The 23,956-nt window shown below is 44.7% G+C and overlaps 1 long non-coding RNA gene across 1 annotated transcript; it reads right to left on the bottom strand.

The window, feature by feature from the left end:
• Nucleotides 1-2,582: 2,582 nt before the first annotated feature.
• Nucleotides 2,583-17,430, bottom strand: LOC130275668 (uncharacterized). The gene is made up of 3 exons (XR_008844864.1): nt 16,867-17,430; nt 8,203-8,246; nt 2,583-2,667 (listed from the first exon to the last, which is right to left on the bottom strand). It is a non-coding gene; the product is annotated as an uncharacterized LOC130275668 (long non-coding RNA).
• Between the last annotated feature and the right edge of the window lie 6,526 nt (nt 17,431-23,956).

The raw sequence follows: 23,956 nt of genomic DNA, 5'->3' as shown, positions 1-23,956 counted from the left end.
GGATAACATCCGTTTTCATCCCTTATTGTCCTTTTTTTTTTTGTAAACGGGAAGGGTCTAGACGGCCGTGTGAACGCAGCCTTAGCGCTAATCCCCCTTCTCTGTGACATGTCTATGATTTTTTTTTTTTTTTCAAACTGAACAGACTTCATAAGATTGTAACAGGTTATCACAGTGTTTCCCGATCAGTGTGCCTCCAACTGTTGCAAAACTACAACTCCCAGCATGCCCGGACAGCTGAAAGCTGTCCGGGCATGCTGGAAGTTGTAGTTTTGCAGCAGCTTGAGATATACTCTTTGGAAAACACTGCTCTATAGCAGGTGAAAACAAGAATTTGCTTATAACTGTATTAAATGCTCTGGCTACAATGTAACAAATCTCAGCCATGGATCTGATCACTATAGGAATACATAAGATTGATACCCCCGAAATAGGAAAGCGATGATATGTGCTACAGTCAGTGAGATCTTAAAGGAGTACTCCAGCGCAAAATAACTTATCCTCTATGCAAAGGATAGGGGATAAGTTATAGATCGCGGAGGGGGGTCCGAGCGCTGGGGCCCCCCGGGATCTCCTGGATGGGGCCGCGGCAGTCTGCCGGAAGTGAAGTTTCCTCCTCAGCAGAAAGCCGCGTCAGACACTCCCCCTCCATGTATCTCTATGGGGTACATGGAGGGGGCGTGTCGGCCTCCGCGTCATGCGGGGACGGAACGCCCCCTTTCCTGTATATTGCCGCGGCCCCGTACCGAAGATCGCGGGGGCCCCAGCGCTCGGACCCCCCGCGATCTATAACTTATCCCCTATCCTTCGGATAGGGGATAAGTTATTTTGCACTATAGATGTCCTTTAAGGGTTAAAATTTGTTGGGAATCCGTCAGATTTTCTTAAGTTAAAAGATGTTTACATTTTTGTACCATTTTTAAACGGATTTGCTAGATACACAGCAAACAGTTGTAGTTGACTGTTGTAGTGTCCCCTGGACCTTTCGCTTACCGCCAGGCATGGACTGTAGACTAAAGGACCAAGAGTTGCCTGAGGCTGTCTATCTCCTGCTATCCAAGACTGCAGACTGGACCTGTTATCACAGCGTTTCCCAACCAGGATGCCTCCAGCTGTTGCAAAACTACAACTCCCAGCATACCCGGACAGCCAACGGCTGTCCGGGCATGCTGGGAGTTGTAGTTTTACAACCCTGGTTGGAAAAGGCACCCTGGTTTGAAAATGCTTGGTTTCCAATATGATGCATCGCTTGTGTAGACATGATCTGAACTGTGGCATCTTCAGCTATATGGAAATGAGTTAATGAGTGTTGCTTTCCCTATAAAGTATTACAAACAGACCATTTCTAAATGTTCAAGGTTGGAGAAACAACAAGTCATGTAGTAGTGCTGCCATCTGGTGGTAAAAAAGAAGTATTGCAGCCTGGATTATAAAGAATTCTAGATTTCCTGTACATAGGTATTAAATATTTATAGAGTCACATTAACCAAACAAAAAAAACCTGTAGCCTTTAACTTTCCTACTAATAGTGTCTTTCAACTCACAACTTAGTAGCATAGTCCCATTGTTTTAAATAGGATTTTGTTGCTTTGCGCAGACGGCGAAACGATTCAATTCTTTCTGCAATATCTGCTTGGAAATGCATTGCCGTCTATGGAGATTACGCATTTCCGAGCGGTCCTAGCCTCGACATGCCGGAGCCTGCAGTTTGCGGAATGTCTGCCAGAAATATTTTAGGCGGACATTCTGCCAAAATTCGGTGGCATGAACATAGCCTAAGGCTTAAGTTTATACAGCGGAATGTCTGCACGGAAAATCACTGTGCAGACATTCCACTGACCCCTGGTTAGGCGGCAGAACGGTTCTAGGACTGCTCGGAAATACGCTGGGGGAGATTTATCAAAACCTGTGCGGAGGAAAAGTTATCCAGTTGCCCATAGCAACCAATCAGATCGCTTCTTTCATTTTTCACAGGCCTTCCTAAAAATGAAAGAAACAATCTGATTGGTTGCTATGGGCAACTGGGCAACTTTACCTCTGCACAGGTTTTGATAAATCTCTTCCGGTGTCTCATAGACAGCAATGCATTTCCGTACGGACTCCACAGAAAGAGTAGACATGACTATTCCTGATGCTAATGCCAGAATCAGAATTTCCGCAGAAATTCTGCCATGTGTTTGGTGCAGCAGAATCCTATTGAAATCAATGGGACTCTGCTGCAGCGGAATGTTCATGCGGAGTTGTTTTGTAGAATTCTGCACAGAAATTCCATCGTGTGAACATGATGCTTAGAAGAAGGGGTGAAAAATACAGGGGGCGCTCCCTGATTAGGTGTATATGCTGGTGTGTGCCCTACACCACACCCAGGTGATATACCAGCCTCGAAAGTAGCTGCGCTGGACTGTGCCCCGCTTGAGAGGGTGGAGATAGTTGAGGTAATTGGCTGCTGCACTCTTACTGGCATCGGGCCACCTAGGATGGTACCTGATAGAGAGCAATGGAGGTAATATTTAAAAAAAAAAAAAAAACTGGTTCCGCAAGGCACTGCTCAGTATTCGGTAGAAAAAGAAAGACTAGAGTAGCACAGGACAATAAAAACTTTATTGGTGTAGAAGGGACAACGAGTTTCGTAATCCACTGATGCCTTCCTCAGGTCCACTCACAGTTCTAAAAGAATAGATAAACACATATAGAAGATGCGCTTCTTCTTTAAGGATAGAGAGGGTGTAATTTAATATATATATATATATATATATATATATATATAAAATAGGTATGAAATAAAAGTAACCACAAGGTAAGTTTAAAAGGAAACGGACCCGCTGCTGAAGTAGCAGGGTGCTGGGTAGGTGGTAGTGCGTTCATGTCACTTTTAAGTGGAAAATTATTACTTTAAAAAGGCCGTGGTGGCGCCGGAATCAATAATGTGCTATGAAATTAGGAGCAGGATGCTGGAAACTGATATATTTACACACATGTATAATGGGTAGTATGCCCAAGTAAAATGCAGTGTAGTGCGGAGGAAGATAAAAATAGCGTGCATGAAATGGGGCAAAGCACAAACATATACCCTGCCCCATTTGTGCAAAAAGTCATAATTAAATCACTTGCTTGTCAGCAAGTGATTTAGTTATGTGAACATAGCCTTAGGGCACAATCACACAACCGAATGTGTGGCGGGAGAAATTTCGGATGGACTTTCCATGCACAGCAGGCACTGAGTGATTTAGTCAGCACTAGGACCGGTTGGGCATGCGCCGTCACCATTGGCGGCAATTGGCATTGCATATTCGAGTGGACAAAATAAACATGTTCATTTTTTCAGTGGAGTCTGGAATCTAAATATCCGTGGCGGAATTTTCCGCCACAGCAGTTCAGCAGTGGGCTTAGTGCAGAAGAATCCCATTGAACAGGAGGCTGCTGCATCAGAATTTCTGAGTAGAATTTCTCTGCACGCAAATTCCGTAGTGTGAACTTATCAGCTGCTGTATGCTCCAGAGGAAGTTCTTTTCTTTTTGAATTTCTTTTCTGTCTGACCACAGTGCTCTCTGCTGACACCTCTGTCCATGTCAGGAACTGTCCAGAGCAGGAGAGGTTTTTTATGGGGATTTACTCCTACTCTGAACAGTTCCTAAAATGGACAGAGATGTCAGCAGAGAGCACTGTGGTCAGAAAGAAAGGAAATCCAAAAGAAAAGAACTTCCTGTGGAGCATACAGCAATTCCTCAAGGTTTAGCAGGGTGTTGTGCTCCCAGGTGAGTACATACAATTAAAGGGGTACTCCGCTGGAAAATATAAATATATATATTTTTTTTATCAACTGGTGCCAGAACGTTAAACAGATTTGTAAATTACTTCTATTTAAAAAATGATTAGTTGCTGTATGCTCCACAGGAAGTTATTTTCTTTTTGGATTTCCTTTCTGTCTGACCACAGTGCTCTCTGATGACACCTCTGTCCCTTTTGGGAACTGTTCAGAGTAGTAAATGCCCATAGCAAACCTATGCTGCTTTGTACAGTTCTTGACATGGACAGAGGTGTTAGCAGAGAGCACTGTGGTCAGACAGAAAAGAAATTCAAAAAGAAAAGAACTTCCTCTGGAGTATACTGCAGCTGATAAGTACTGCAAGGATTACGATTTTGAAAAAGAAGTAATATACAAATCTGTTTAGCTTTCTGGCACCAGTTGATGTAAACAAAAATGTTTTCCAGCGGAGTACCCCTTTAACCCCCTGATTCACGTGGTATCTTGAAATCCCACACAAGACACTCTCCATTGTTTCTTTCTATATAGTTTATAGGATAAGCCATCAGTGTCTTTTTTGGGTACGTATTTGTTGTGGGTACAAAGTGACTGTTTTTATTTGTGGTGTAGATTTATATTATCTTTAAGGTTGAGTAGGCTAAAGCCTTGGGTCCTTTAGGGACTGTTAGTAACTGTAGTATTGTATAGGTATTGCTATAGAACAGAGTGCAAAGGAGCTATCCAGGGATAGAAAAATTGAGCTAATTACTTTACCAAAAAACAGCACCACACTCGTCCTCAGGTTGGATGTGGTATTACAACTTGGCTCCATTCACTTCAATGGAACTGAGCTGTAATATAACAAACAACCGGAGGACTGGTGTGGTGCTTTTTTTCCCATTCCTGGACAACCCCTTTAACCACTGGAGCCTTAGGCTGCAGGTAACATTTAGAGATATGCTTTACAGCAGTCTTTCCTATCCAGGGTGCCTCCAGTTGTTGCAAAACTACAACTTACAGCATGCCCAGACAGCAAAAGGCAAAATACTGTTTTACACCATGCCCCATAGACACAAAATATTCTGACGCAGACCCTGTTCATTTTATGGGAGAGGTTTCTAAACATGCTCTGTGACCTGTTCAGAGGTCATTCTACAGAGGTCGGGGGTGGGGGGTCTATATTAAATGGTGTGTTATCTATATACTGGTGTCACCTTTCACTGTAATCCTGTCTATAATGGTAGAAAGCACTGCTGGAAAGTAAGTACAGGAAGTGTCAGGCTCTTTTTTGGCTTAGTGGCCAGAATGAAAAGTGCAAGATTTCAGAATTATTTTATTATATAGATAGTAAAATGGGAAAACTAAAAATAAATGTCACCCAAAATTCTTAAAAATATCTCACCTAAAACTTGATATAAAGGGGTACTCCGCTATTCAGTGTTTAGAACAAACTGTTCCAAACACTGGAGCCAGCGCCGGGAGCTCGTGATGTCATAGCCCGCCCCCCATGACGTCATGCCCACCTCCTCAATGCAAGTCTATGGGAGGGGGAGTGGCAGCAGTCACACCCCCCTCCCATAGACTTGCATTGAGGGGGTATGACCGTGACGTCAAGAGTGGGGCGTGACCGCGACATCATGAGCCTCCGCCCTGCCTCGTCAGTCATCTGGCACGGAGCGAAGTTCACTCAGTGCATCGGATGTCTGGGGTGCTGCAGAGGTACCCAGCAGCAGGACCTCCGCGATCAGACATCTTATCCCCTATCCTTTGGATAGGGAATAAGATGTCTAGGGGTGGAGTACCCCTTTAATGAATGTCAAAAATCTTTTAGTTGGATAAAGAACTCCTTGTACTTCCCCCCATGTTCTTTCTCCCCGTGTGTGCTGAATGGTATTAGGGGGGTCTTGGGGCATACATGTGGATGGCTGACCTGGCTGGTGGGAGAGTATTAGTTTTAAAGAGCTTGGAGTTTCCACATCAAGCACATCCAGCAGCACTACGTGTCATAACACCAGCACTCTATAACACATGCAGATGGAGCCTCTGCTCGCAGTGATGAAGTGAGGAGTATGCTGGATGGGAGCAGGGGTGGAGATAAATGCCCTGGCACATATGTTCAGTTGGGGCCCCCCTCTCCAGGGGCAATTTATTTTTACTGCCGCCAGCTGTGGCCTGCTGTGAATCCCTGGTGGTCTGAGGTGCTGCCTGTTGCAGATAAATACCACGTTGTGCTTCCTACATATAATACTGCTACACACGCTGCCCCCTAAATCAAATACTTGTACATACTGTGTCCTAAATACAATATTGCCACATACTGTGTCCTGAATACAATACTCAGTCTTAATTAGAAAACAGACACTGCTCGCCTCTCAATTATACTAGAAAGGTTCACATCACAGGGCTGCTTTTTAAGATGAATATGGTTGTGCTCAACTTATAGTTATAGCAGTCCTCAATGCAAATTCAACAATGTTAAAAAGAGAAAGTGGCACTCAACAGTTACTTCTTTCTTCATTTAGTCAGTCATAGTTTACAGATTTTCCACACCTAAGCAGGCATTGACCCCAGTGTGTATTCATTCCAATGGTGACAGCTGTTTCACGCTGTTCAGCGATTCAATGGACCCTGATACTGCCACATGCTGTACCCAGAACTGAATAATTATGCCACTGTGCCCCCTAAAATAATGAATGATGCTACTGCGGCTCCCTCAAACATTTGCTACTTCTGCCCCCTAATCACTAACCCAATGGACTGTGCCACTGTCCCCTTTATAAATGATGTCACTGCCCCTCCTAACGACACCACTTCCCCTCAAATTGTGCCTCTTCCCCACTGAACTATACCACACCCCCCTTTATGAACTTTGCCAGTCCCCTGACAGTGCTAATGTCCCAAAGACTGTGCCCCTGTTCCCTTATATCAACTGTGCTCCTGTTCCCTAATGAGCTGTGCCACTGCACCCTTTATGTGCTGTGTCAGTCCCTAAATGAGCAATTCCTGTCATAAAACTGTTCTCCCCACTGCCCCATCAATTGTTCCATTGCCTCCATTGAACTATGCCACTGCCCAATGGACTCTGTTACTGCTCTCTTAATTGTGCAACTACCCCCTTAATGTGCCATTGCCCAAATTAACTATGCTTCTGTCCCCCAAACTGTGCCACTGTCCCCTCCACTGGCCTAGCCATAGCAGAGTGATGTTGTAAGCGCTGTAAGCCCCCTCCCATAGACTTGCATTCAGGGGGCGTGGCCGTGACTTCATGAGGGGGCGTGGTTAACCCCCGCAGGATGAAAACAACGTTCGGAACATTTTGTTCCACGCTGGCCAGTGGAGTACCCCTTTTATTTTTGATGAGCTATCAAATAGGTAGTCAGGGAAAGTCTTAGTTGGCCTATTGGAGGAAGGGCTCACAATAGTGCCTAAGATGGTAACAGGAACCCTAAGGTAAGGTTCTGCAACAGGTCCACTATTTTTAGGGAAATAACTCTGCTTATGCATAGGGTGTAGTGGGGACAGAATCAGGTCCCTAGAGAAAAGTGTCATATACCTCCCAGCCTAATAAGAATATTCCTTTTTAGTCCAAAGGTTCAATTCTCCTGATATTTGATCTTTGTCTTTCCTAGCAGTGAATATTTTAAGGTATAAATAAAAGGTTCTGATGGACTGTATTTGACTTTTCACAAGCAGAGTATATTAGATATTCTGTTATAGAAATCAAAAGCCACATGAGGTAGTGGACAATTTTCCTCAATTCAGGGAAAATATATTCATCTGATTTGTATCAAGGTAAAGTTTAGCTCTCATCGTGTTCTTCAAGGATCCTTTTAATTAATCTCAGGATTATTTGAGTTAACAGCAGGATACCTGATTCCTAAAGGGGTATTCCTATTATATAAAATGAATATCACCTATTATAGGGCTTATATTCCCCAATTAAACTGTTCTGCACGTCAATAGCAATAGTCATACAACCCCAAAGAAGTATGCAGAATATAACAGTATAATCTACTTATGTATTTATTTGTGTCAATAATAAAATAAAAAAATAATTGGTGGAAAAGTAGTCCCAAAATAAGGTCCCACCCAATGGCTTCATTACTCCGTACATACTATGCAATGTCCAGACATAAATATGTAGATGTAGGTAGAAAACAGGTTCAAAATGTGCAAAAATATTGCTACAAACCACAAATATGCATATGGAGAAAAAGAAAACAACATCCACGAAATAGACAAAAGACAAGTGCCAGGGAGGAGACTACATGCCCCAACACACATTTCACTACTACTTTATCGGGGGTCATGAAGAAGAGGTAGTGAAATGTGTGTTGGGGCTTGTTTGTATAGAATATTCCGTGATAGGAAGGAGTGGGTGACATTTGGCATAAGTAATGGAGTTCTCTCCCTGTAGGCTGACCAAGAAGGGCATAAAAATAGTGCTCCAGCCTCACCATCTTTGACACAAGTTTGGGATCCAAAAGTTTAGATTTTCTTCCTGGAACAAATTACAGACTTAAATTGGACATAATGATATCAGTGACTACAGGTTACATCTTCTCTATAGTGAGGAGAATACACAATGATATCAGTGACTACAGGTGACGTCTTCTCTATAGTGAGGAGAATACACAATGAAATCAGTGACTATAGGTGACATCATCTCTATATTGAGAATACACAATGATATCATTGATTACAGGTGATGTCTTCTCTATAGTGAGGAGAATACACAATGATATCAGTGGCTACAGGTGACGTCTTTTCTATAGTGAGAAGAATACACAATGATATCAGTGATTACAGGTGCTGTCTTCTCTATAGTGAGGAGAATACACAATAATATCAGTGACTACAGGTGACATCTTTATAGTGAGGAGAATACATATCAGTGACTACAGGTGACGTCTTCTCTATTGTGAAGAGAATACACAATGATATCAGTGACTACAAGTGACATCTTCTCTATAGTGAGGAGAATACACAATGATATCAGTGACTACAGGTGACGTCTTCTCTATAGTGAGGAGAATACACAATGATATCAGAGACTACAGGTGATGTCTTCTCTATAGTGAGGAGAATACACAATGATATCAGTGACTACAGGTGACGTCTTCTCTATCGTGAGGGGAATACACAATGATATCAGTGATTACAGGTGATATCTTCTCTATAGTGAGGAGAAAACACAATGATATCAGTGGCTACAGGTGATGTCTGTCACGATGCCGGCTGGCAGGTAGTGGACCCTCTGTGCCAGAGAGGGATTGGCGTGGACCGTGCTAGTGGACCGGTTCTAAGCCACTACTGGTTTTCACCAGAGCCCGCCGCAAAGCGGGATGGTCTTGCTGCGGCGGTAGTGACCAGGTCGTATCCACTAGCAACGGCTCACCTCTCTGGCTGCTGAAGATAGGCGCGGTACAAGGGAGTAGGCAGAAGCAAGGTCGGACGTAGCAGAAGGTCGGGGCAGGCAGCAAGGATCGTAGTCAGGGGCAACGGCAGAAGGTCTGGAAACACAGGCAAGGAACACACAAGGAACGCTTTCACTGGCACTAAGGCAACAAGATCCGGCAAGGGAGTGCAAGGGAAGTGAGGTAATATAGGGAAGTGCACAGGTGAAAACCCTAATTGGAACCACTGCGCCAATCAGCGGCGCAGTGGCCCTTTAAATCGCAGAGACCCGGCGCGCGCGCGCCCTAGGGAGCGGGGCCGCGCGCGCCGGGACAGAACAGACGGGGAGCGAGTCAGGTAGGGGAGCCGGGGTGCGCATCGCGAGCGGGCGCTACCCGCATCGCGAATCGCATCCCGGCTGGCAGCGGGATCGCAGCGCCCCGGGTCAGAGGACGTGACCGGAGCGCTGCAGCGGAGGGAGTGAAGCGAGCGCTCCGGGGAGGAGCGGGGACCCGGAGCGCTCGGCGTAACAGTACCCCCCCCCTTGGGTCTCCCCCTCTTCTTGGAGCCTGAGAACCTGAGGAGCAGACTTTTGTCAAGGATGTTGTCCTCAGGTTCCCAGGATCTCTCTTCAGGACCACAACCCTCCCAGTCTACTAAAAAAAAATTTTTCCCTCTGACCTTTTTGGCAGCCAAAATTTCCTTGACCGAGAAGACGTCCGAGGAGCCGGAAACAGGAGTGGGAGGAACAGATTTGGGAGAAAAACGGTTGAGGATGAGTGGTTTGAGAAGAGAGACGTGAAAGGCATTAGGGATACGAAGAGAAGGAGGAAGAAGAAGTTTATAAGAGACAGGATTAATTTGACACAAAATTTTGAAAGGACCAAGATAGCGTGGTCCCAACTTGTAGCTAGGGACACGGAAGCGGACATATTTAGCGGAGAGCCATACCTTGTCTCCAGGGGAAAAAACGGGGGGAGCTCTTCTTTTCTTATCCGCGAACCTCTTCATGCGTGAAGAAGCCTGTAAGAGAGAATTTTGGGTCTCTCTCCATATAATGGAAAGGTCACGAGAAATTTCATCCACAGCGGGCAGACCAGAGGGCAAGGGGGTAGGGAGGGGGGGAAGAGGGTGACGGCCGTACACCACGAAAAATGGGGATTTGGAGGAAGATTCAGAGACCCTGAAGTTATACGAGAATTCGGCCCATGGAAGGAGATCTGCCCAGTCATCCTGGCGGGAGGAAACAAAATGTCGCAAATAATCACCCAGGATCTGGTTAATTCTTTCTACTTGTCCATTGGACTGGGGATGATATGCAGAGGAAAAATTTAATTTAATCTTGAGTTGTTTACAGAGAGCCCTCCAGAATTTAGACACGAATTGGACCCCTCTATCCGAGACAATCTGCGTAGGCAACCCGTGAAGACGAAAAATGTGTACAAAAAATTGTTTAGCCAACTGAGGCGCAGAAGGAAGACCAGGAAGAGGGATGAAATGTGCCATTTTGGAGAATCGATCAACGACCACCCAAATAACGGTGTTGCCACGGGAAGGGGGTAAATCAGTAATAAAATCCATACCAATCAGAGACCAAGGCTGTTCGGGGACAGGCAGAGGATGAAGAAAACCAGCGGGCTTCTGGCGAGGAGTCTTATCCCGGGCACAGATAGTGCAGGCTCGCACAAAGTCCCCAACATCCGTCTCCAGAGTCGGCCACCAATAGAAGCGGGAGATGAGTTGCACAGATTTCTTGATGCCCGCATGACCTGCGAGATGGGAGGAGTGACCCCATTTGAGGATTCCGAGGCGTTGGCGTGGAGAAACAAAGGTCTTTCCTGGAGGAGTCTGCCTGATGGAGGCAGGAGAAGTGGAGATCAGGCAGTCAGGTGGAATGATGTGTTGCGGAGGGAGATCAACTTCTGAGGCATCCGAGGAACGAGAGAGAGCATCGGCCCTAATGTTCTTATCGGCAGGACGAAAGTGAATCTCAAAATTAAATCGGGCAAAGAACAGAGACCACCGGGCCTGGCGAGGATTCAGCCGTTGGGCAGACTGGAGGTAGGAGAGGTTCTTGTGGTCGGTGTAGATAATAACAGGAAATCTTGATCCCTCCAGCAGATGCCTCCATTCCTCAAGTGCTAATTTAATGGCTAGAAGCTCTCGATCCCCGATGGAGTAGTTCCTCTCCGCTGGAGAGAAGGTCCTAGAGAAAAAACCACAAGTGACAGCATGCCCGGAAGAATTTTTTTGTAGAAGAACAGCTCCAGCTCCCACTGAGGAGGCATCAACCTCCAATAGGAAGGGTTTGGAAGGGTCAGGTCTGGAGAGCACGGGAGCCGAAGAAAAGGCAGACTTGAGTCGTTTAAAGGAGTCTTCTGCTTGAGGAGGCCAGGACTTGGGATCAGCATTTTTTTTGGTTAAAGCCACGATAGGAGCCACAATGGTAGAAAAATGTGGAATAAATTGCCTGTAATAATTGGCGAACCCCAAAAAGCGTTGGATAGCACGGAGTCCGGAGGGGCGTGGCCAATCTAAGACGGCAGAGAGTTTGTCTGGATCCATCTGTAGTCCCTGGCCAGAGACCAAATATCCTAGAAAAGGAAGAGATTGGCATTCAAACAGACATTTCTCAATTTTGGCATAGAGTTGGTTGTCACGAAGTCTCTGAAGAACCATACGGACATGCTGGCGGTGTTCTTCTAGATTGGCAGAAAAAATTAGGATATCGTCCAGATATACAACAACACAGGAGTATAACAGATCACGAAAAATTTCATTGACAAAGTCTTGGAAGACGGCAGGGGCATTGCACAGTCCAAAGGGCATGACCAGATACTCAAAGTGTCCATCTCTGGTGTTAAATGCCGTTTTCCACTCGTCCCCCTCTCTGATGCGGATGAGGTTATAGGCGCCTCTTAAGTCCAATTTAGTGAAGATGTGGGCACCTTGGAGGCGATCAAAGAGTTCAGAGATGAGGGGTAAGGGGTAGCGGTTCTTAACCGTGATTTTATTAAGACCGCGGTAGTCAATGCAAGGACGTAGGGAGCCATCTTTTTTGGACACAAAGAAAAATCCGGCTCCGGCAGGAGAGGAGGATTTACGGATAAAGCCCTTTTTTAGATTCTCCTGGACGTATTCGGACATGGCAAGAGTCTCTGGGGCAGAGAGAGGATAAATTCTGCCCCGGGGTGGAGTAGTACCCGGGAGGAGGTCGATAGGGCAATCATAAGGCCTGTGAGGAGGTAGAGTCTCAGCTTGTTTTTTGCAGAAAACATCCGCGAAGTCCATATAGGCCTTAGGGAGACCGGTTACTGGAGGAACCACAGAGTTACGGCAAGGGTTACTGGGAACCGGTTTTAGACAGTTCTTGGAACAAGAGGACCCCCAACTCTTGATCTCCCCAGTGGACCAATCCAGGGTTGGGGAATGAAGTTGAAGCCAGGGAAGTCCAAGGAGAATCTCCGAGGTGCAATTGGGGAGGACCAAAAGTTCAATCCTCTCATGATGAGATCCGATGCTCATAAGAAGGGGCTCCGTGCGGAAACGTATGGTACAGTCCAATCTTTCATTATTTACACAATTGATGTAGAGGGGTCTGGCGAGACTGGTCACCGGGATGTTGAACCTGTTGACGAGAGAGGCCAAAATAAAATTTCCTGCAGATCCAGAGTCCAAGAAGGCCACTGTAGAGAAGGAGAAGGCAGAGGCAGACATCCGCACTGGCACAGTAAGACGTGGAGAAGCAGAGTAGACATCAAGGACTGTCTCACCTTTGTGCGGAGTCAGCGTACGTCTTTCCAGGCGGGGAGGACGGATAGGACAATCCCTCAGGAAGTGTTCGGTACTAGCACAGTACAGGCAGAGGTTCTCCATACGGCGTCGTGTCCTCTCTTGAGGTGTCAGGCGAGACCGGTCGACCTGCATAGCCTCCACGGCGGGAGGCACAGGAACAGATTGCAGGGGACCAGAGGAGAGAGGAGCCGAGGAGACGAAACGCCTCGTGCGAACAGAGTCCATATCTTGGCGGAGTTCCTGACGCCTTTCAGAAAAACGCATGTCAATGCGAGTGGCTAGGTGAATAAGTTCATGTAGATTAGCAGGAATTTCTCGTGCGGCCAGAACATCTTTAATGTTGCTGGATAGGCCTTTTTTGAAGGTCGCGCAGAGGGCCTCATTATTCCAGGACAATTCTGAAGCAAGTGTACGGAATTGTACGGCATACTCGCCAACGGAAGAATTACCCTGGACCAGGTTCAACAGGGCAGTCTCAGCAGAAGAGGCTCGGGCAGGTTCCTCAAAGACACTTCGGATTTCCGAGAAGAAGGAGTGTACAGAGGCAGTGACGGGGTCATTGCGGTCCCAGAGCGGTGTGGCCCATGACAGGGCTTTTCCGGACAGAAGACTGACTACGAAAGCCACCTTAGACCTTTCAGTGGGAAACAGGTCCGACATCATCTCCAGATGCAGGGAACATTGGGAAAGAAAGCCACGGCAAAACTTAGAGTCCCCATCAAATTTATCCGGCAAGGATAAGCGTATCCCAGGAGCGGCCACTCGCTGCGGAGGAGGTGCAGGAGCTGGCGGAGGAGATGACTGCTGAAGCTGTGGTAGCAACTGTTGTAGCATAACGGTCAGTTGAGACAGCTGTTGGCCTTGTTGCGCTATCTGTTGTGACTGCTGGGCGACCACCGTGGTGAGGTCAGCGACAACTGGCAGAGGAACTTCAGCGGGATCCATGGCCGGATCTACTGTCACGATGCCGGCTGGCAGGTAGTGGACCCTCTGTGCCAGAGAGGGATTGGCGTGGACCGTGCTAGTGGACCGGTTCTAAGCCACTACTGGTTTTCACCAGAGCCCGCCGCAAAGCGGGATGGTCTTGCTGCGGCGGTAGTGACCAGGTCGTATCCACTAGCAACGGCTCACCTCTCTGGCTGCTGAAGATAGGCGCGGTACAAGGGAGTAGGCAGAAGCAAGGTCGGACGTAGCAGAAGGTCGGGGCAGGCAGCAAGGATCGTAGTCAGGGGCAACGGCAGAAGGTCTGGAAACACAGGCAAGGAACACACAAGGAACGCTTTCACTGGCACTAAGGCAACAAGATCCGGCAAGGGAGTGCAAGGGAAGTGAGGTAATATAGGGAAGTGCACAGGTGAAAACCCTAATTGGAACCACTGCGCCAATCAGCGGCGCAGTGGCCCTTTAAATCGCAGAGACCCGGCGCGCGCGCGCCCTAGGGAGCGGGGCCGCGCGCGCCGGGACAGAACAGACGGGGAGCGAGTCAGGTAGGGGAGCCGGGGTGCGCATCGCGAGCGGGCGCTACCCGCATCGCGAATCGCATCCCGGCTGGCAGCGGGATCGCAGCGCCCCGGGTCAGAGGACGTGACCGGAGCGCTGCAGCGGAGGGAGTGAAGCGAGCGCTCCGGGGAGGAGCGGGGACCCGGAGCGCTCGGCGTAACAATGTCTTTTCTATAGTGAGGAGAATACACAATGATATCAGTGACTACAGGTGACGTCTTCTCTATAGTGAAGAATATGCACAATGATATCAGTGACTACAGGTGACGTCTTCTCTATAGTGAGGAGAATACACAATGAAATCAGTGACTACAGGTGACATCATCTCTATATTGAGGAGAATACACAATGATATCATTGATTACAGGTGATGTCTTCTCTATAGTGAGGAGAATACACAATGATATCAATGGCTACAGGTGACGTCTTTTCTATAGTGAGAAGAATACACAATGATATCAGTGATTACGGGTGATGTCTTCTCTATAGTGAGGAGAATACACAATGATATCAGTGACTACAGGTGACATCTTTATAGTGAGGAGAATACATATCAGTGACTACAGGTGACGTCTTCTCTATTGTGAAGAGAATACACAATTATATCAGTAACTACAAGTGACATCTTCTCTATAGTGAGGAGAATACACAATGATATCAGTGACTACAGGTGACGTCTTCTCTATAGTGAGGAGAATACACAATGATATCAGTGACTACAGGGGATGTCTTCTCTATAGTGAGGAGAATACACAATGATATTAGTGACTACAGGTGACGTCTTCTCTATAGTGAAGAATATACACAATGATATCAGTGACTACAGGTGACATCATCTTTGTAGTGAGGACAATGCACAATGATATCAGTAGCTACAGGTGACGTCTTCTCTATAGTGAGGAGAATACACAATGATATTAGTGACTACAGGTGACGTCTTCTCTATAGTGAGGAGAACACACAATTATATCAGTGATTACAGGTGACGTCTTCTCTATTGTGAAGAGAATACACAATTATATCAGTAACTACAAGTGACATCTTCTCTATAGTGAGGAGAATACACAATGATATCAGTGACTACAGGTGACGTCTTCTCTATAGTGAGGAGAATACACAATGATATCAGTGACTACAGGGGATGTCTTCTCTATAGTGAGGAGAATACACAATGATATCAGTGACTACAGGTGACGTCTTCTCTATAATGAGGAGAATACACAATGATATCAGTGACTACAGGTGACGTCTTCTCTATAGTAAAGAATATACACAATGATATCAGTGACTACAGGTGACATCTTCTCTATAGTGAGGAGAATATACAATGATATCAGTGACTACAGGTGACATCATCTCTATAGTGAGGAGAATACACAATGATATCATTAACTACATGTGACGTCTTCTCTATAGTGAGGAGAATACACAATATAAGTGACTGCAGGTGACGTCTTCTCTATAGTGAGGAGAATACACAATGATATCAGTGACTACAGGTAACATCATCTTTATAGTGAGGACAATGCACAATGATATCAGTAGTTACAGGTGACGTCTTCTCTATAGTGAGGAGAATACACAATGATATTAGTGACTACAGGTGACGTCTTCTCTATAGTGAGGAGAACACACAATGATATTAGTGATTACTGGTGACGTCTTCTCTATAGTGAGGAGAATACACAATGATATCAGTGATTACAGGTGATGTCTTCTCTATAGTGAAGAATATACACAATGATATCAGTGACTACAGGTGACATCATCTTTGTAGTGAGGACAATGCACAATGATATCAGTAGCTACAGGTGACGTCTTCTCTATAGTGAGGAGAATACACAATGATATTAGTGACTACAGGTGACGTCTTCTCTATAGTGAGGAGAACACACAATTATATCAGTGATTACAGGTGACGTCTTCTCTATAGTGAGGAGAATACACAATGATATCAGTGATTACAGGTGACGTCTTCTCTATAGTGAAGAATATACACAATGATATCATGGCTACAGGTGACGTCTTCTCTATAGTGAGGAGAATACACAATGATATCAGTGACTACAGGTGACGTCTTCTCTATAGTGAGGAGAATACACAATGATATCAGTGACTACAGGTGACGTCTTCTCTATAGTGAGGAGAATACACAATGATATCAGTGATTACAGGTGACGTCTTCTCTATAGTGAGGAGAATACACAATGATATCAGTGACTACAGTGACGTCTTCTCTATAGTGAGGAGAATACACAATGAGATCAGTGACTACAGTGACGTCTTCTCTATAGTGAGGAGAATACACAATGATATCAGTCATTACAGGTGACGTCTTCTCTATAGTGAGGAGAATACACAATAATATCAGTGGCTACAGGGGACATCTACTCTATAGTCTTTTCTTATCTAATTCAGCTGGTACATACCGCCGGGTCCAGCTAAATCTTCTCTCTGCAGAACTTGACGCCCAAATGGATCCTCACTATGTCAGCGGAGTCTGATCCTCGATATGAAAATGATAATTAATATAATGCTGCCAGGCACTGCGCTTTCTGAATATAATACTGCCACACACTGTGCTCTCTGAATATAACCCTGCCAGACACTATATTTAGTAAATATGATACTGCCACACACTGCGCTCTCTGATTATAAACCTGCCACACACTTTATCCTCTGAATAGAATACTATCCCACACTGTACCCTCAAAATATATAATACTACTGCAAACTGCGCTCTCTGAATATGATACTACTGCCCATTGTACCCTCTGAATATAATACTACAACACACTGTACCTTCAGAATGTAATAATACCACATACTATACCCTCTGAGTATAATACTGCCACACATTGTAATCTCTGTATATAACACTACCACCACACCGCACTCTCTGAATATAATACTATTCCACACTGCGCCTCTAAATATAACCTTGCCATACAGTAAACTGTCTGGGTACAATACCGCAACATATTGTGGCACATAAAAACTATATCACTCCAGGAATCCCTTGATACATCATACCTTTAATATGCAAAACACTGTGTGCCCTTCACATATAGTAATAACGCCTCCTGCCCTCTGCCCCCTACATATAAAATATAACAATGCCCAGTGATGTCACAGTACAGCTATTAAGCTCCGTTTCGCACTGATCAGTGCTTCATCATGGCCGGATGAAGCACTGATCAGTGCGAAACGGAGCTTCTCGTCTGTGGTATCCCCCCTGTGCATATCCCCTCCCTATGATTTTATGTGAGTATTACACGCAATAAAGAAGCCAAACTACGAGAACTTGATGAGTTGCCGGTCTCTGTTTATCTTTGCTTGGCTATGAATAATACACAGTGATGTCACAGTACAAGGATAATACATACAGTGATCTCACAGTACTGGGATAATACATACAGTAATGTCACAGCACAGGGATAATACACACAGTGAAATTACAGTACAGGGATAATACACACTGTGATGTCACAGTACAGGGACAATACACACAGTGAAGTTACAGTACAGGGACAATACACACCATGATGTCACAGTACAGGGACAATACACACAGTGATGTTACAGTACAGGGATAATATACAGTGATGTCACAGTACAGGAATAATACACACAGTGAAGTTACAGTACAGGAATAATACACAGTGATGTCACAGTACAGGGAAAATACACACAGTGATGTCACAGTACAGGAATAATACACAGTGAAGTTACAGTACAAGGAAAATACACACAGTGATGTCACAGTACAGGGATAATACACACAGTGATGTCACAGTACAGGGATAATAAACACAGTGATGTCACAGTACAAGGATATACACACAGTGATGTCACAGTACAGGGATAATACACACAGTGTTGTTACATTACAGGGATAATACACAGTGATGTCACAGTACAGGGATAATACACACAGTGGTGTCACAGTACAGGGATAATATACACAGTGATGTTACAGTGCAGGGATAATACACACAGTGATGTCACAGTACAGAGATAATACACAGTGATGTCACAGTACAGAGATAATACACACAGTGATGCCACAGTACAGGGATAATATACACAGTGATGTCCCAGTACAGGGATAATACACAGTGATGTCACAGTACAGGAATAATACACACAGTGAAGTTACAGTACAGGAATAATACACAGTGAAGTTACAGTAAGGGGAAATACACACAGTGATGTCGCAGTACAGGGATAATACACACAGTGATGTCACAGTACAGGGAAAATACACACAGTGATGTCACAGTACTGGGATAATACACACAGTGGTGTCACAGTACAGGGATAATATACAGAGTGATGTTACAGTGCAGGGCTAATACACACAGTGATGTCACAGTACAGGGATTATACACAGTGATGTCACAGTACAGAATAATACACACAGTGATGCCACAGTACAGGGATAATATACACAGTGATGTCCCAGTACAGGGATAATACACAGTGATGTTACAGTACAGGGATAATACATACAGTGATGTCACAGTACAGGGATAATATACACAGTGATGTCCCAGTACAGGGATAATACACAGTGATGTCACAGTACAGGGATAATACATACAGTGATGTCACAGTACAGGGATAATATACACAGTGATGTCCCAGTACAGGGATAATACACAGTGATGTTACAGCACAGGGATAATATACACAGTGATGTCACAGTACAGGGATAATACATACAGTGATGTTACAGTACAGGGATAATATACACAGTGATGTCACAGTACAGGGATAATACACACAGTGATGTCACAGTACAGGGATAATACATACAGTGATGTTACAGTACAGGGATAATACACACAATGATGTCACAGTACAGGGACGATACACAGTGATGTCACAATACAGGGATAATATACACAGTGATGTCACAGTACAGGGATAATATACACAGTGATGTCACAGTACAGGGGTAATATACACAGTGATGTCACAGTACAGGGATAATACACACAGCGATGTTATAGTAGAGGGATAATACACACAACGATGTTATAGTAGAGGGATAATACACACAGCGATGTCACAGTACAGGGATAATACACACAGCAATGTTATAGTAGAGGGATAATACACACAGTGATGTCCCAGTACAGGGATAATACATACAGTGATGTCACAGTACAGGGATAATACACACAGTGATGTCACAGTACAGGGATAATATAAACAGTGATGTCCCAGTACTGGGATAATACACACCGCGATGTCACAGTACAGGGATAATACACACAGTGATGTCACAGTACAGGGATAATACACACAGTGATGTCACAGTACAGGGATAATACACACAGTGATGTCACAGTACAGGGATAATACACACAGTGATGTCACAGTACAGGGATAATACATACAGTGATGTTACAGTACAGGGATAATACACACAATGATGTCACAGTACAGGGACAATACACAGTGATGTCACAATACAGGGATAATATACACAGTGATGTCACAGTACAGGGATAATATACACAGTGATGTCACAGTACAGGGATAATATACACAGTGATGTCACAGTACAGGGATAACATACACAGTGATGTCACAGTACAGGGATAATACACACAGTGATGTCACAGTACAGGGATAATATACACAGTGATGTCACAGTACAGGGATAATATACACAGTGATGTCACAGTACAAGGATAATACACACAGTGATGTCACAGTACAGGGATAATACACACAGTGATGTCACAATACAGGGATAATATAAACAGTGATGTCCCAGTACAGGGATAATACACACCGCGATGTCACAGTACAGGGATAATACACACAGTGATGTCACAGTACAGGGATAATACACACAGTGATGTCACAGTACAGGGATAATACACACAGTGATGTCACAGTACAGGCATAATACACACAGTGATGTCACAGTACAGGGATAATACATACAGTGATGTTACAGTACAGGGATAATACACACAATGATGTCACAGTACAGGGACAGTACACAGTGATGTCACAATACAGGGATAATATACACAGTGATGTCACAGTACAGGGATAATATACACAGTGATGTCACAGTACAGGGATAATATACACAGTGATGTCACAGTACAGGGATAATATACACAGTGATGTCACAGTACAGGGATAATACACACAGTGATGTCACAGTACAGGGATAATATACACAGTGATGTCACAGTACAGGGATAATATACACAGTGATGTCACAGTACAGGGATAATACACACAGTGATGTCACAGTACAGTGATAATACACACAATGATGTCACAGTACAGGGATAATATACACAGTGATGTCACAGTACAGGGATAACACACAGTGATGTCACAGTACAGGGATAATACACACAGTGATGTCACAGTACAGGGATAATATACACAGTGTTGTCCCAGTACTGGGATAATACACACAGAGATGTTATAGTAGAGGGATAATACACACAATGATGTCACAGTACAGGGATAATATACACAGCGATGTTATAGTAGAGGGATAATATACACAGCGATGTTATAGTAGGGGGATAATACACAGTACATGGTTAATACGCAATTATGGAAGAGTACAGGGTTAGAGGTCACAATGGGATGCCATAACCATCTGTTGTGTTGCACTCTGGTCCTATCTCTGACCCCAGCACGCCAGGTTATTTAAACTTGTCCAGAAGAAAAGTTGCTGAGTTGCCATAGCAACCAATCAGATCACTTCTTTCATTTTTTAGAAGGCTTGTCAAAAATGAAAGAAGCGATCTGATTGGTTGCTATGGGCAACTCAGCAACTTTACCTATGGACAGGTTTTGCTACATCTCCCCCTAAGCACCAAGCAGGGTTGTGTGACCTAATCAGATCTAATATATCAATAAATTATTCTTAACAAAGATCAATATATTACTAGAGATTAGTACATACCATTAGGACATGCCAAACAATCTGGTATCATCATGTTGGATTTTATTTCACATTTGGCAACAGCTGGAGACACCACTGCTGTCCTTGCATTTTCTAACCAGCAGCTGGAGAGAGTATTTATGTATTTGGGTTGCTCTGTGAGCCAAATCACCTAAATTGTCGCTCACCTAATAAACTGGAGAGCGCAAAGTGAGAGCCCCAAGTTTTTAGACCAGGGAGCAGTGACGGTCGCGGTTCCTAGGCCAGTGTTTCCGAACCTGTGTGCCTCCAGCTGTTGCAAAACTACAACTTCAAGCATGCTTTGGCTGTATGGGCATGCTGGGAGTTGTAGTTTTGCAACAGTTGGAGGCACACTGGTTAAGAAACACTGGCCTAGGTGTTGAAAACGCTGCGGGGTAGACAGCTCGGTAACAGGTAAGCTGCGTATAGTCTGAAGGTTGGTGCATGGGTCTTAACAGACAGACGCAACAGATCTCTGTTATTCCAACTTGGGGCACGCCAGGTTGTTATGTTAGTGAACAATTGGCGCTTAAGCGGCGCCAACTCTGTCTGAGGATAAATAGGCAGAAAAGGACCTGCAACATACAAAAAGTTTAATAAAATAAGACAGGCAGAAACACTTTTTAACATTAAACACTTACAAGTAGGGCAGCCTGCTATTCGGCGCACAACAGCAAAAAACGGTGCAAAATAAAACCACACAAAACAGGACTTTGCACAGCAAAACATTGATGAATCTCCCCTATAAGGTATAAGTTGTGGCTATGCACCACCACATTAGTTACCAGGTTAGTGCTAAGGACGTAGCAAAGAGGGAAGGCGAGTTAAGAACTGGTCTCAGATATTACATTGACATAAGTTTTCAATGAGGGGAATTTATCAAGCTGAGCTTAAAGCGCAACTGTCATGAGGTGTGGGGCATATAACCTAACCACAGTGTGTGTATGGGGTGTAAGATATATCTGCAGCCTTACTTTTATCCCTCTTATTACAGCTTTTATTAGCTCAAAAAACACTTTAACATGCAGCCACTGACAGTCGGATAGGCGTGGCCAGGAGTTTGCTATGTACAGCCTATCCCCTGTACACCAGGGCTGGGACCGCAGTGTGATTGACACATAGGTCCCAGCGCATGCGCCCCTTATCTTTCATATGTAAGCGCTGACCAACATTACAGAGTGAGCGCTCTGTCTGACACCTCCGTGCGCCTGGGCAATACTGGAGGCAGACAGTGAGCGCTCACTTCAACCGTCTGACTCCTCTGTGCGCACACCCCTCAAGGCACGTAACAAGGGGTTCAGTGAACTTTAACACCCCACAGGTGTTTGACGACTTTTAGTTAAAGTTGGATGTGTAAATGATTGATTTTTTTTTTCACTAAAATGCTGGTTTTCCCTAAAATTTTAAATTTTTACAAGGGATAATAGGACAAAATGCCCCCCAAAATTTGTAACCCCATCTCTTCTGAGTATGGAATTACCCCATGTGTGGACGTCAAGTGCTCTGCTGACGCACTACAATGCTCAGAAGAGAAGGAGTCACATTTGGCTTTTGAAAAGCGAATTTTGCTGAAATGGTTTTTAGAGGGCATGTCGCATTTAAGAAGCCCCTATGCTGCCAGAACAGCAAAAAAAAAAAAAAAAAACACATGGCATACTATTTTGGAAACTACACCCCTCAAGGAATCTAACAAGGGGTACAGTGAGCCTTAACACCTCACAGGTGTTTGACGACTTTTTGTTAAAGTCAGATGTGTAAATGAAAAGTCAGATGTGTAAATGAAAAAATGAACCAGCAGATGTGTAAAATGCTGGGTTTTCCCCAAATTTTACATTTTTTACAAGGGGTAATAGGAGAAAATGTCCCCCAAAATTTGTAACCCCATTTCTTCTGAGTATGGAAATACCCAATGTGTGGACGTCAAGTGCTCTGCTGGCGCACTACAATGCTCAGAAGAGGAGGAGCACCAGTGAGCTTTTGGAGACAGAATTTGGTTGGAATAGAAGTCGGGGGCCTTGTACGTTTACATACCCCCCCCCCTCCCCCCCGTGGTACCAGAACAGTGGACCCCCCCCACATGTGACCCCCATTTTGGAAACTACACCCCTCACAGAATTTAATAAGGAATGCAGTGAGTATTTATACCCCACTGGCATTTAACAGATCTTTGGAACAGTGGGCTGTGCAATTTAAAAATTACATTTTTCATTTTCACGGAACACTTTTCCAAAAATCTGTCAGACACCTGTGGGGCGTAAATTCTCACTGTACCGCTTATTACATTACATGAGGGGGGCAGTTTCCAAAATGGGGTCACATGTGGGGGGGTCCATTATTCTGCCACTATGGGGGCTTTGTAAACACAAGTGGCCTTCAATTCCGGACAAATTTTCTCTTCAAAATCCCAATGGTGCTCCTTCTCTTCTGAGCATTGTAGTGCACCCGCAGAACACTTTATATCCACATATGGAGTATTTTCTTACTCAGAAGAAATGGGGTTACAAATTTTGGGGGGCTGTTTTCCTATTTTCCCTTTTGAAAATGAAAAATTTAGGATAACACCAGCA

The sequence above is a fragment of the Hyla sarda genome, chromosome 6, assembly GCF_029499605.1.
Source record: "Hyla sarda isolate aHylSar1 chromosome 6, aHylSar1.hap1, whole genome shotgun sequence".
Classification (NCBI taxonomy): domain Eukaryota; kingdom Metazoa; phylum Chordata; class Amphibia; order Anura; family Hylidae; genus Hyla; species Hyla sarda.
This window is presented reverse-complemented; position numbering and strand designations above follow the sequence as displayed.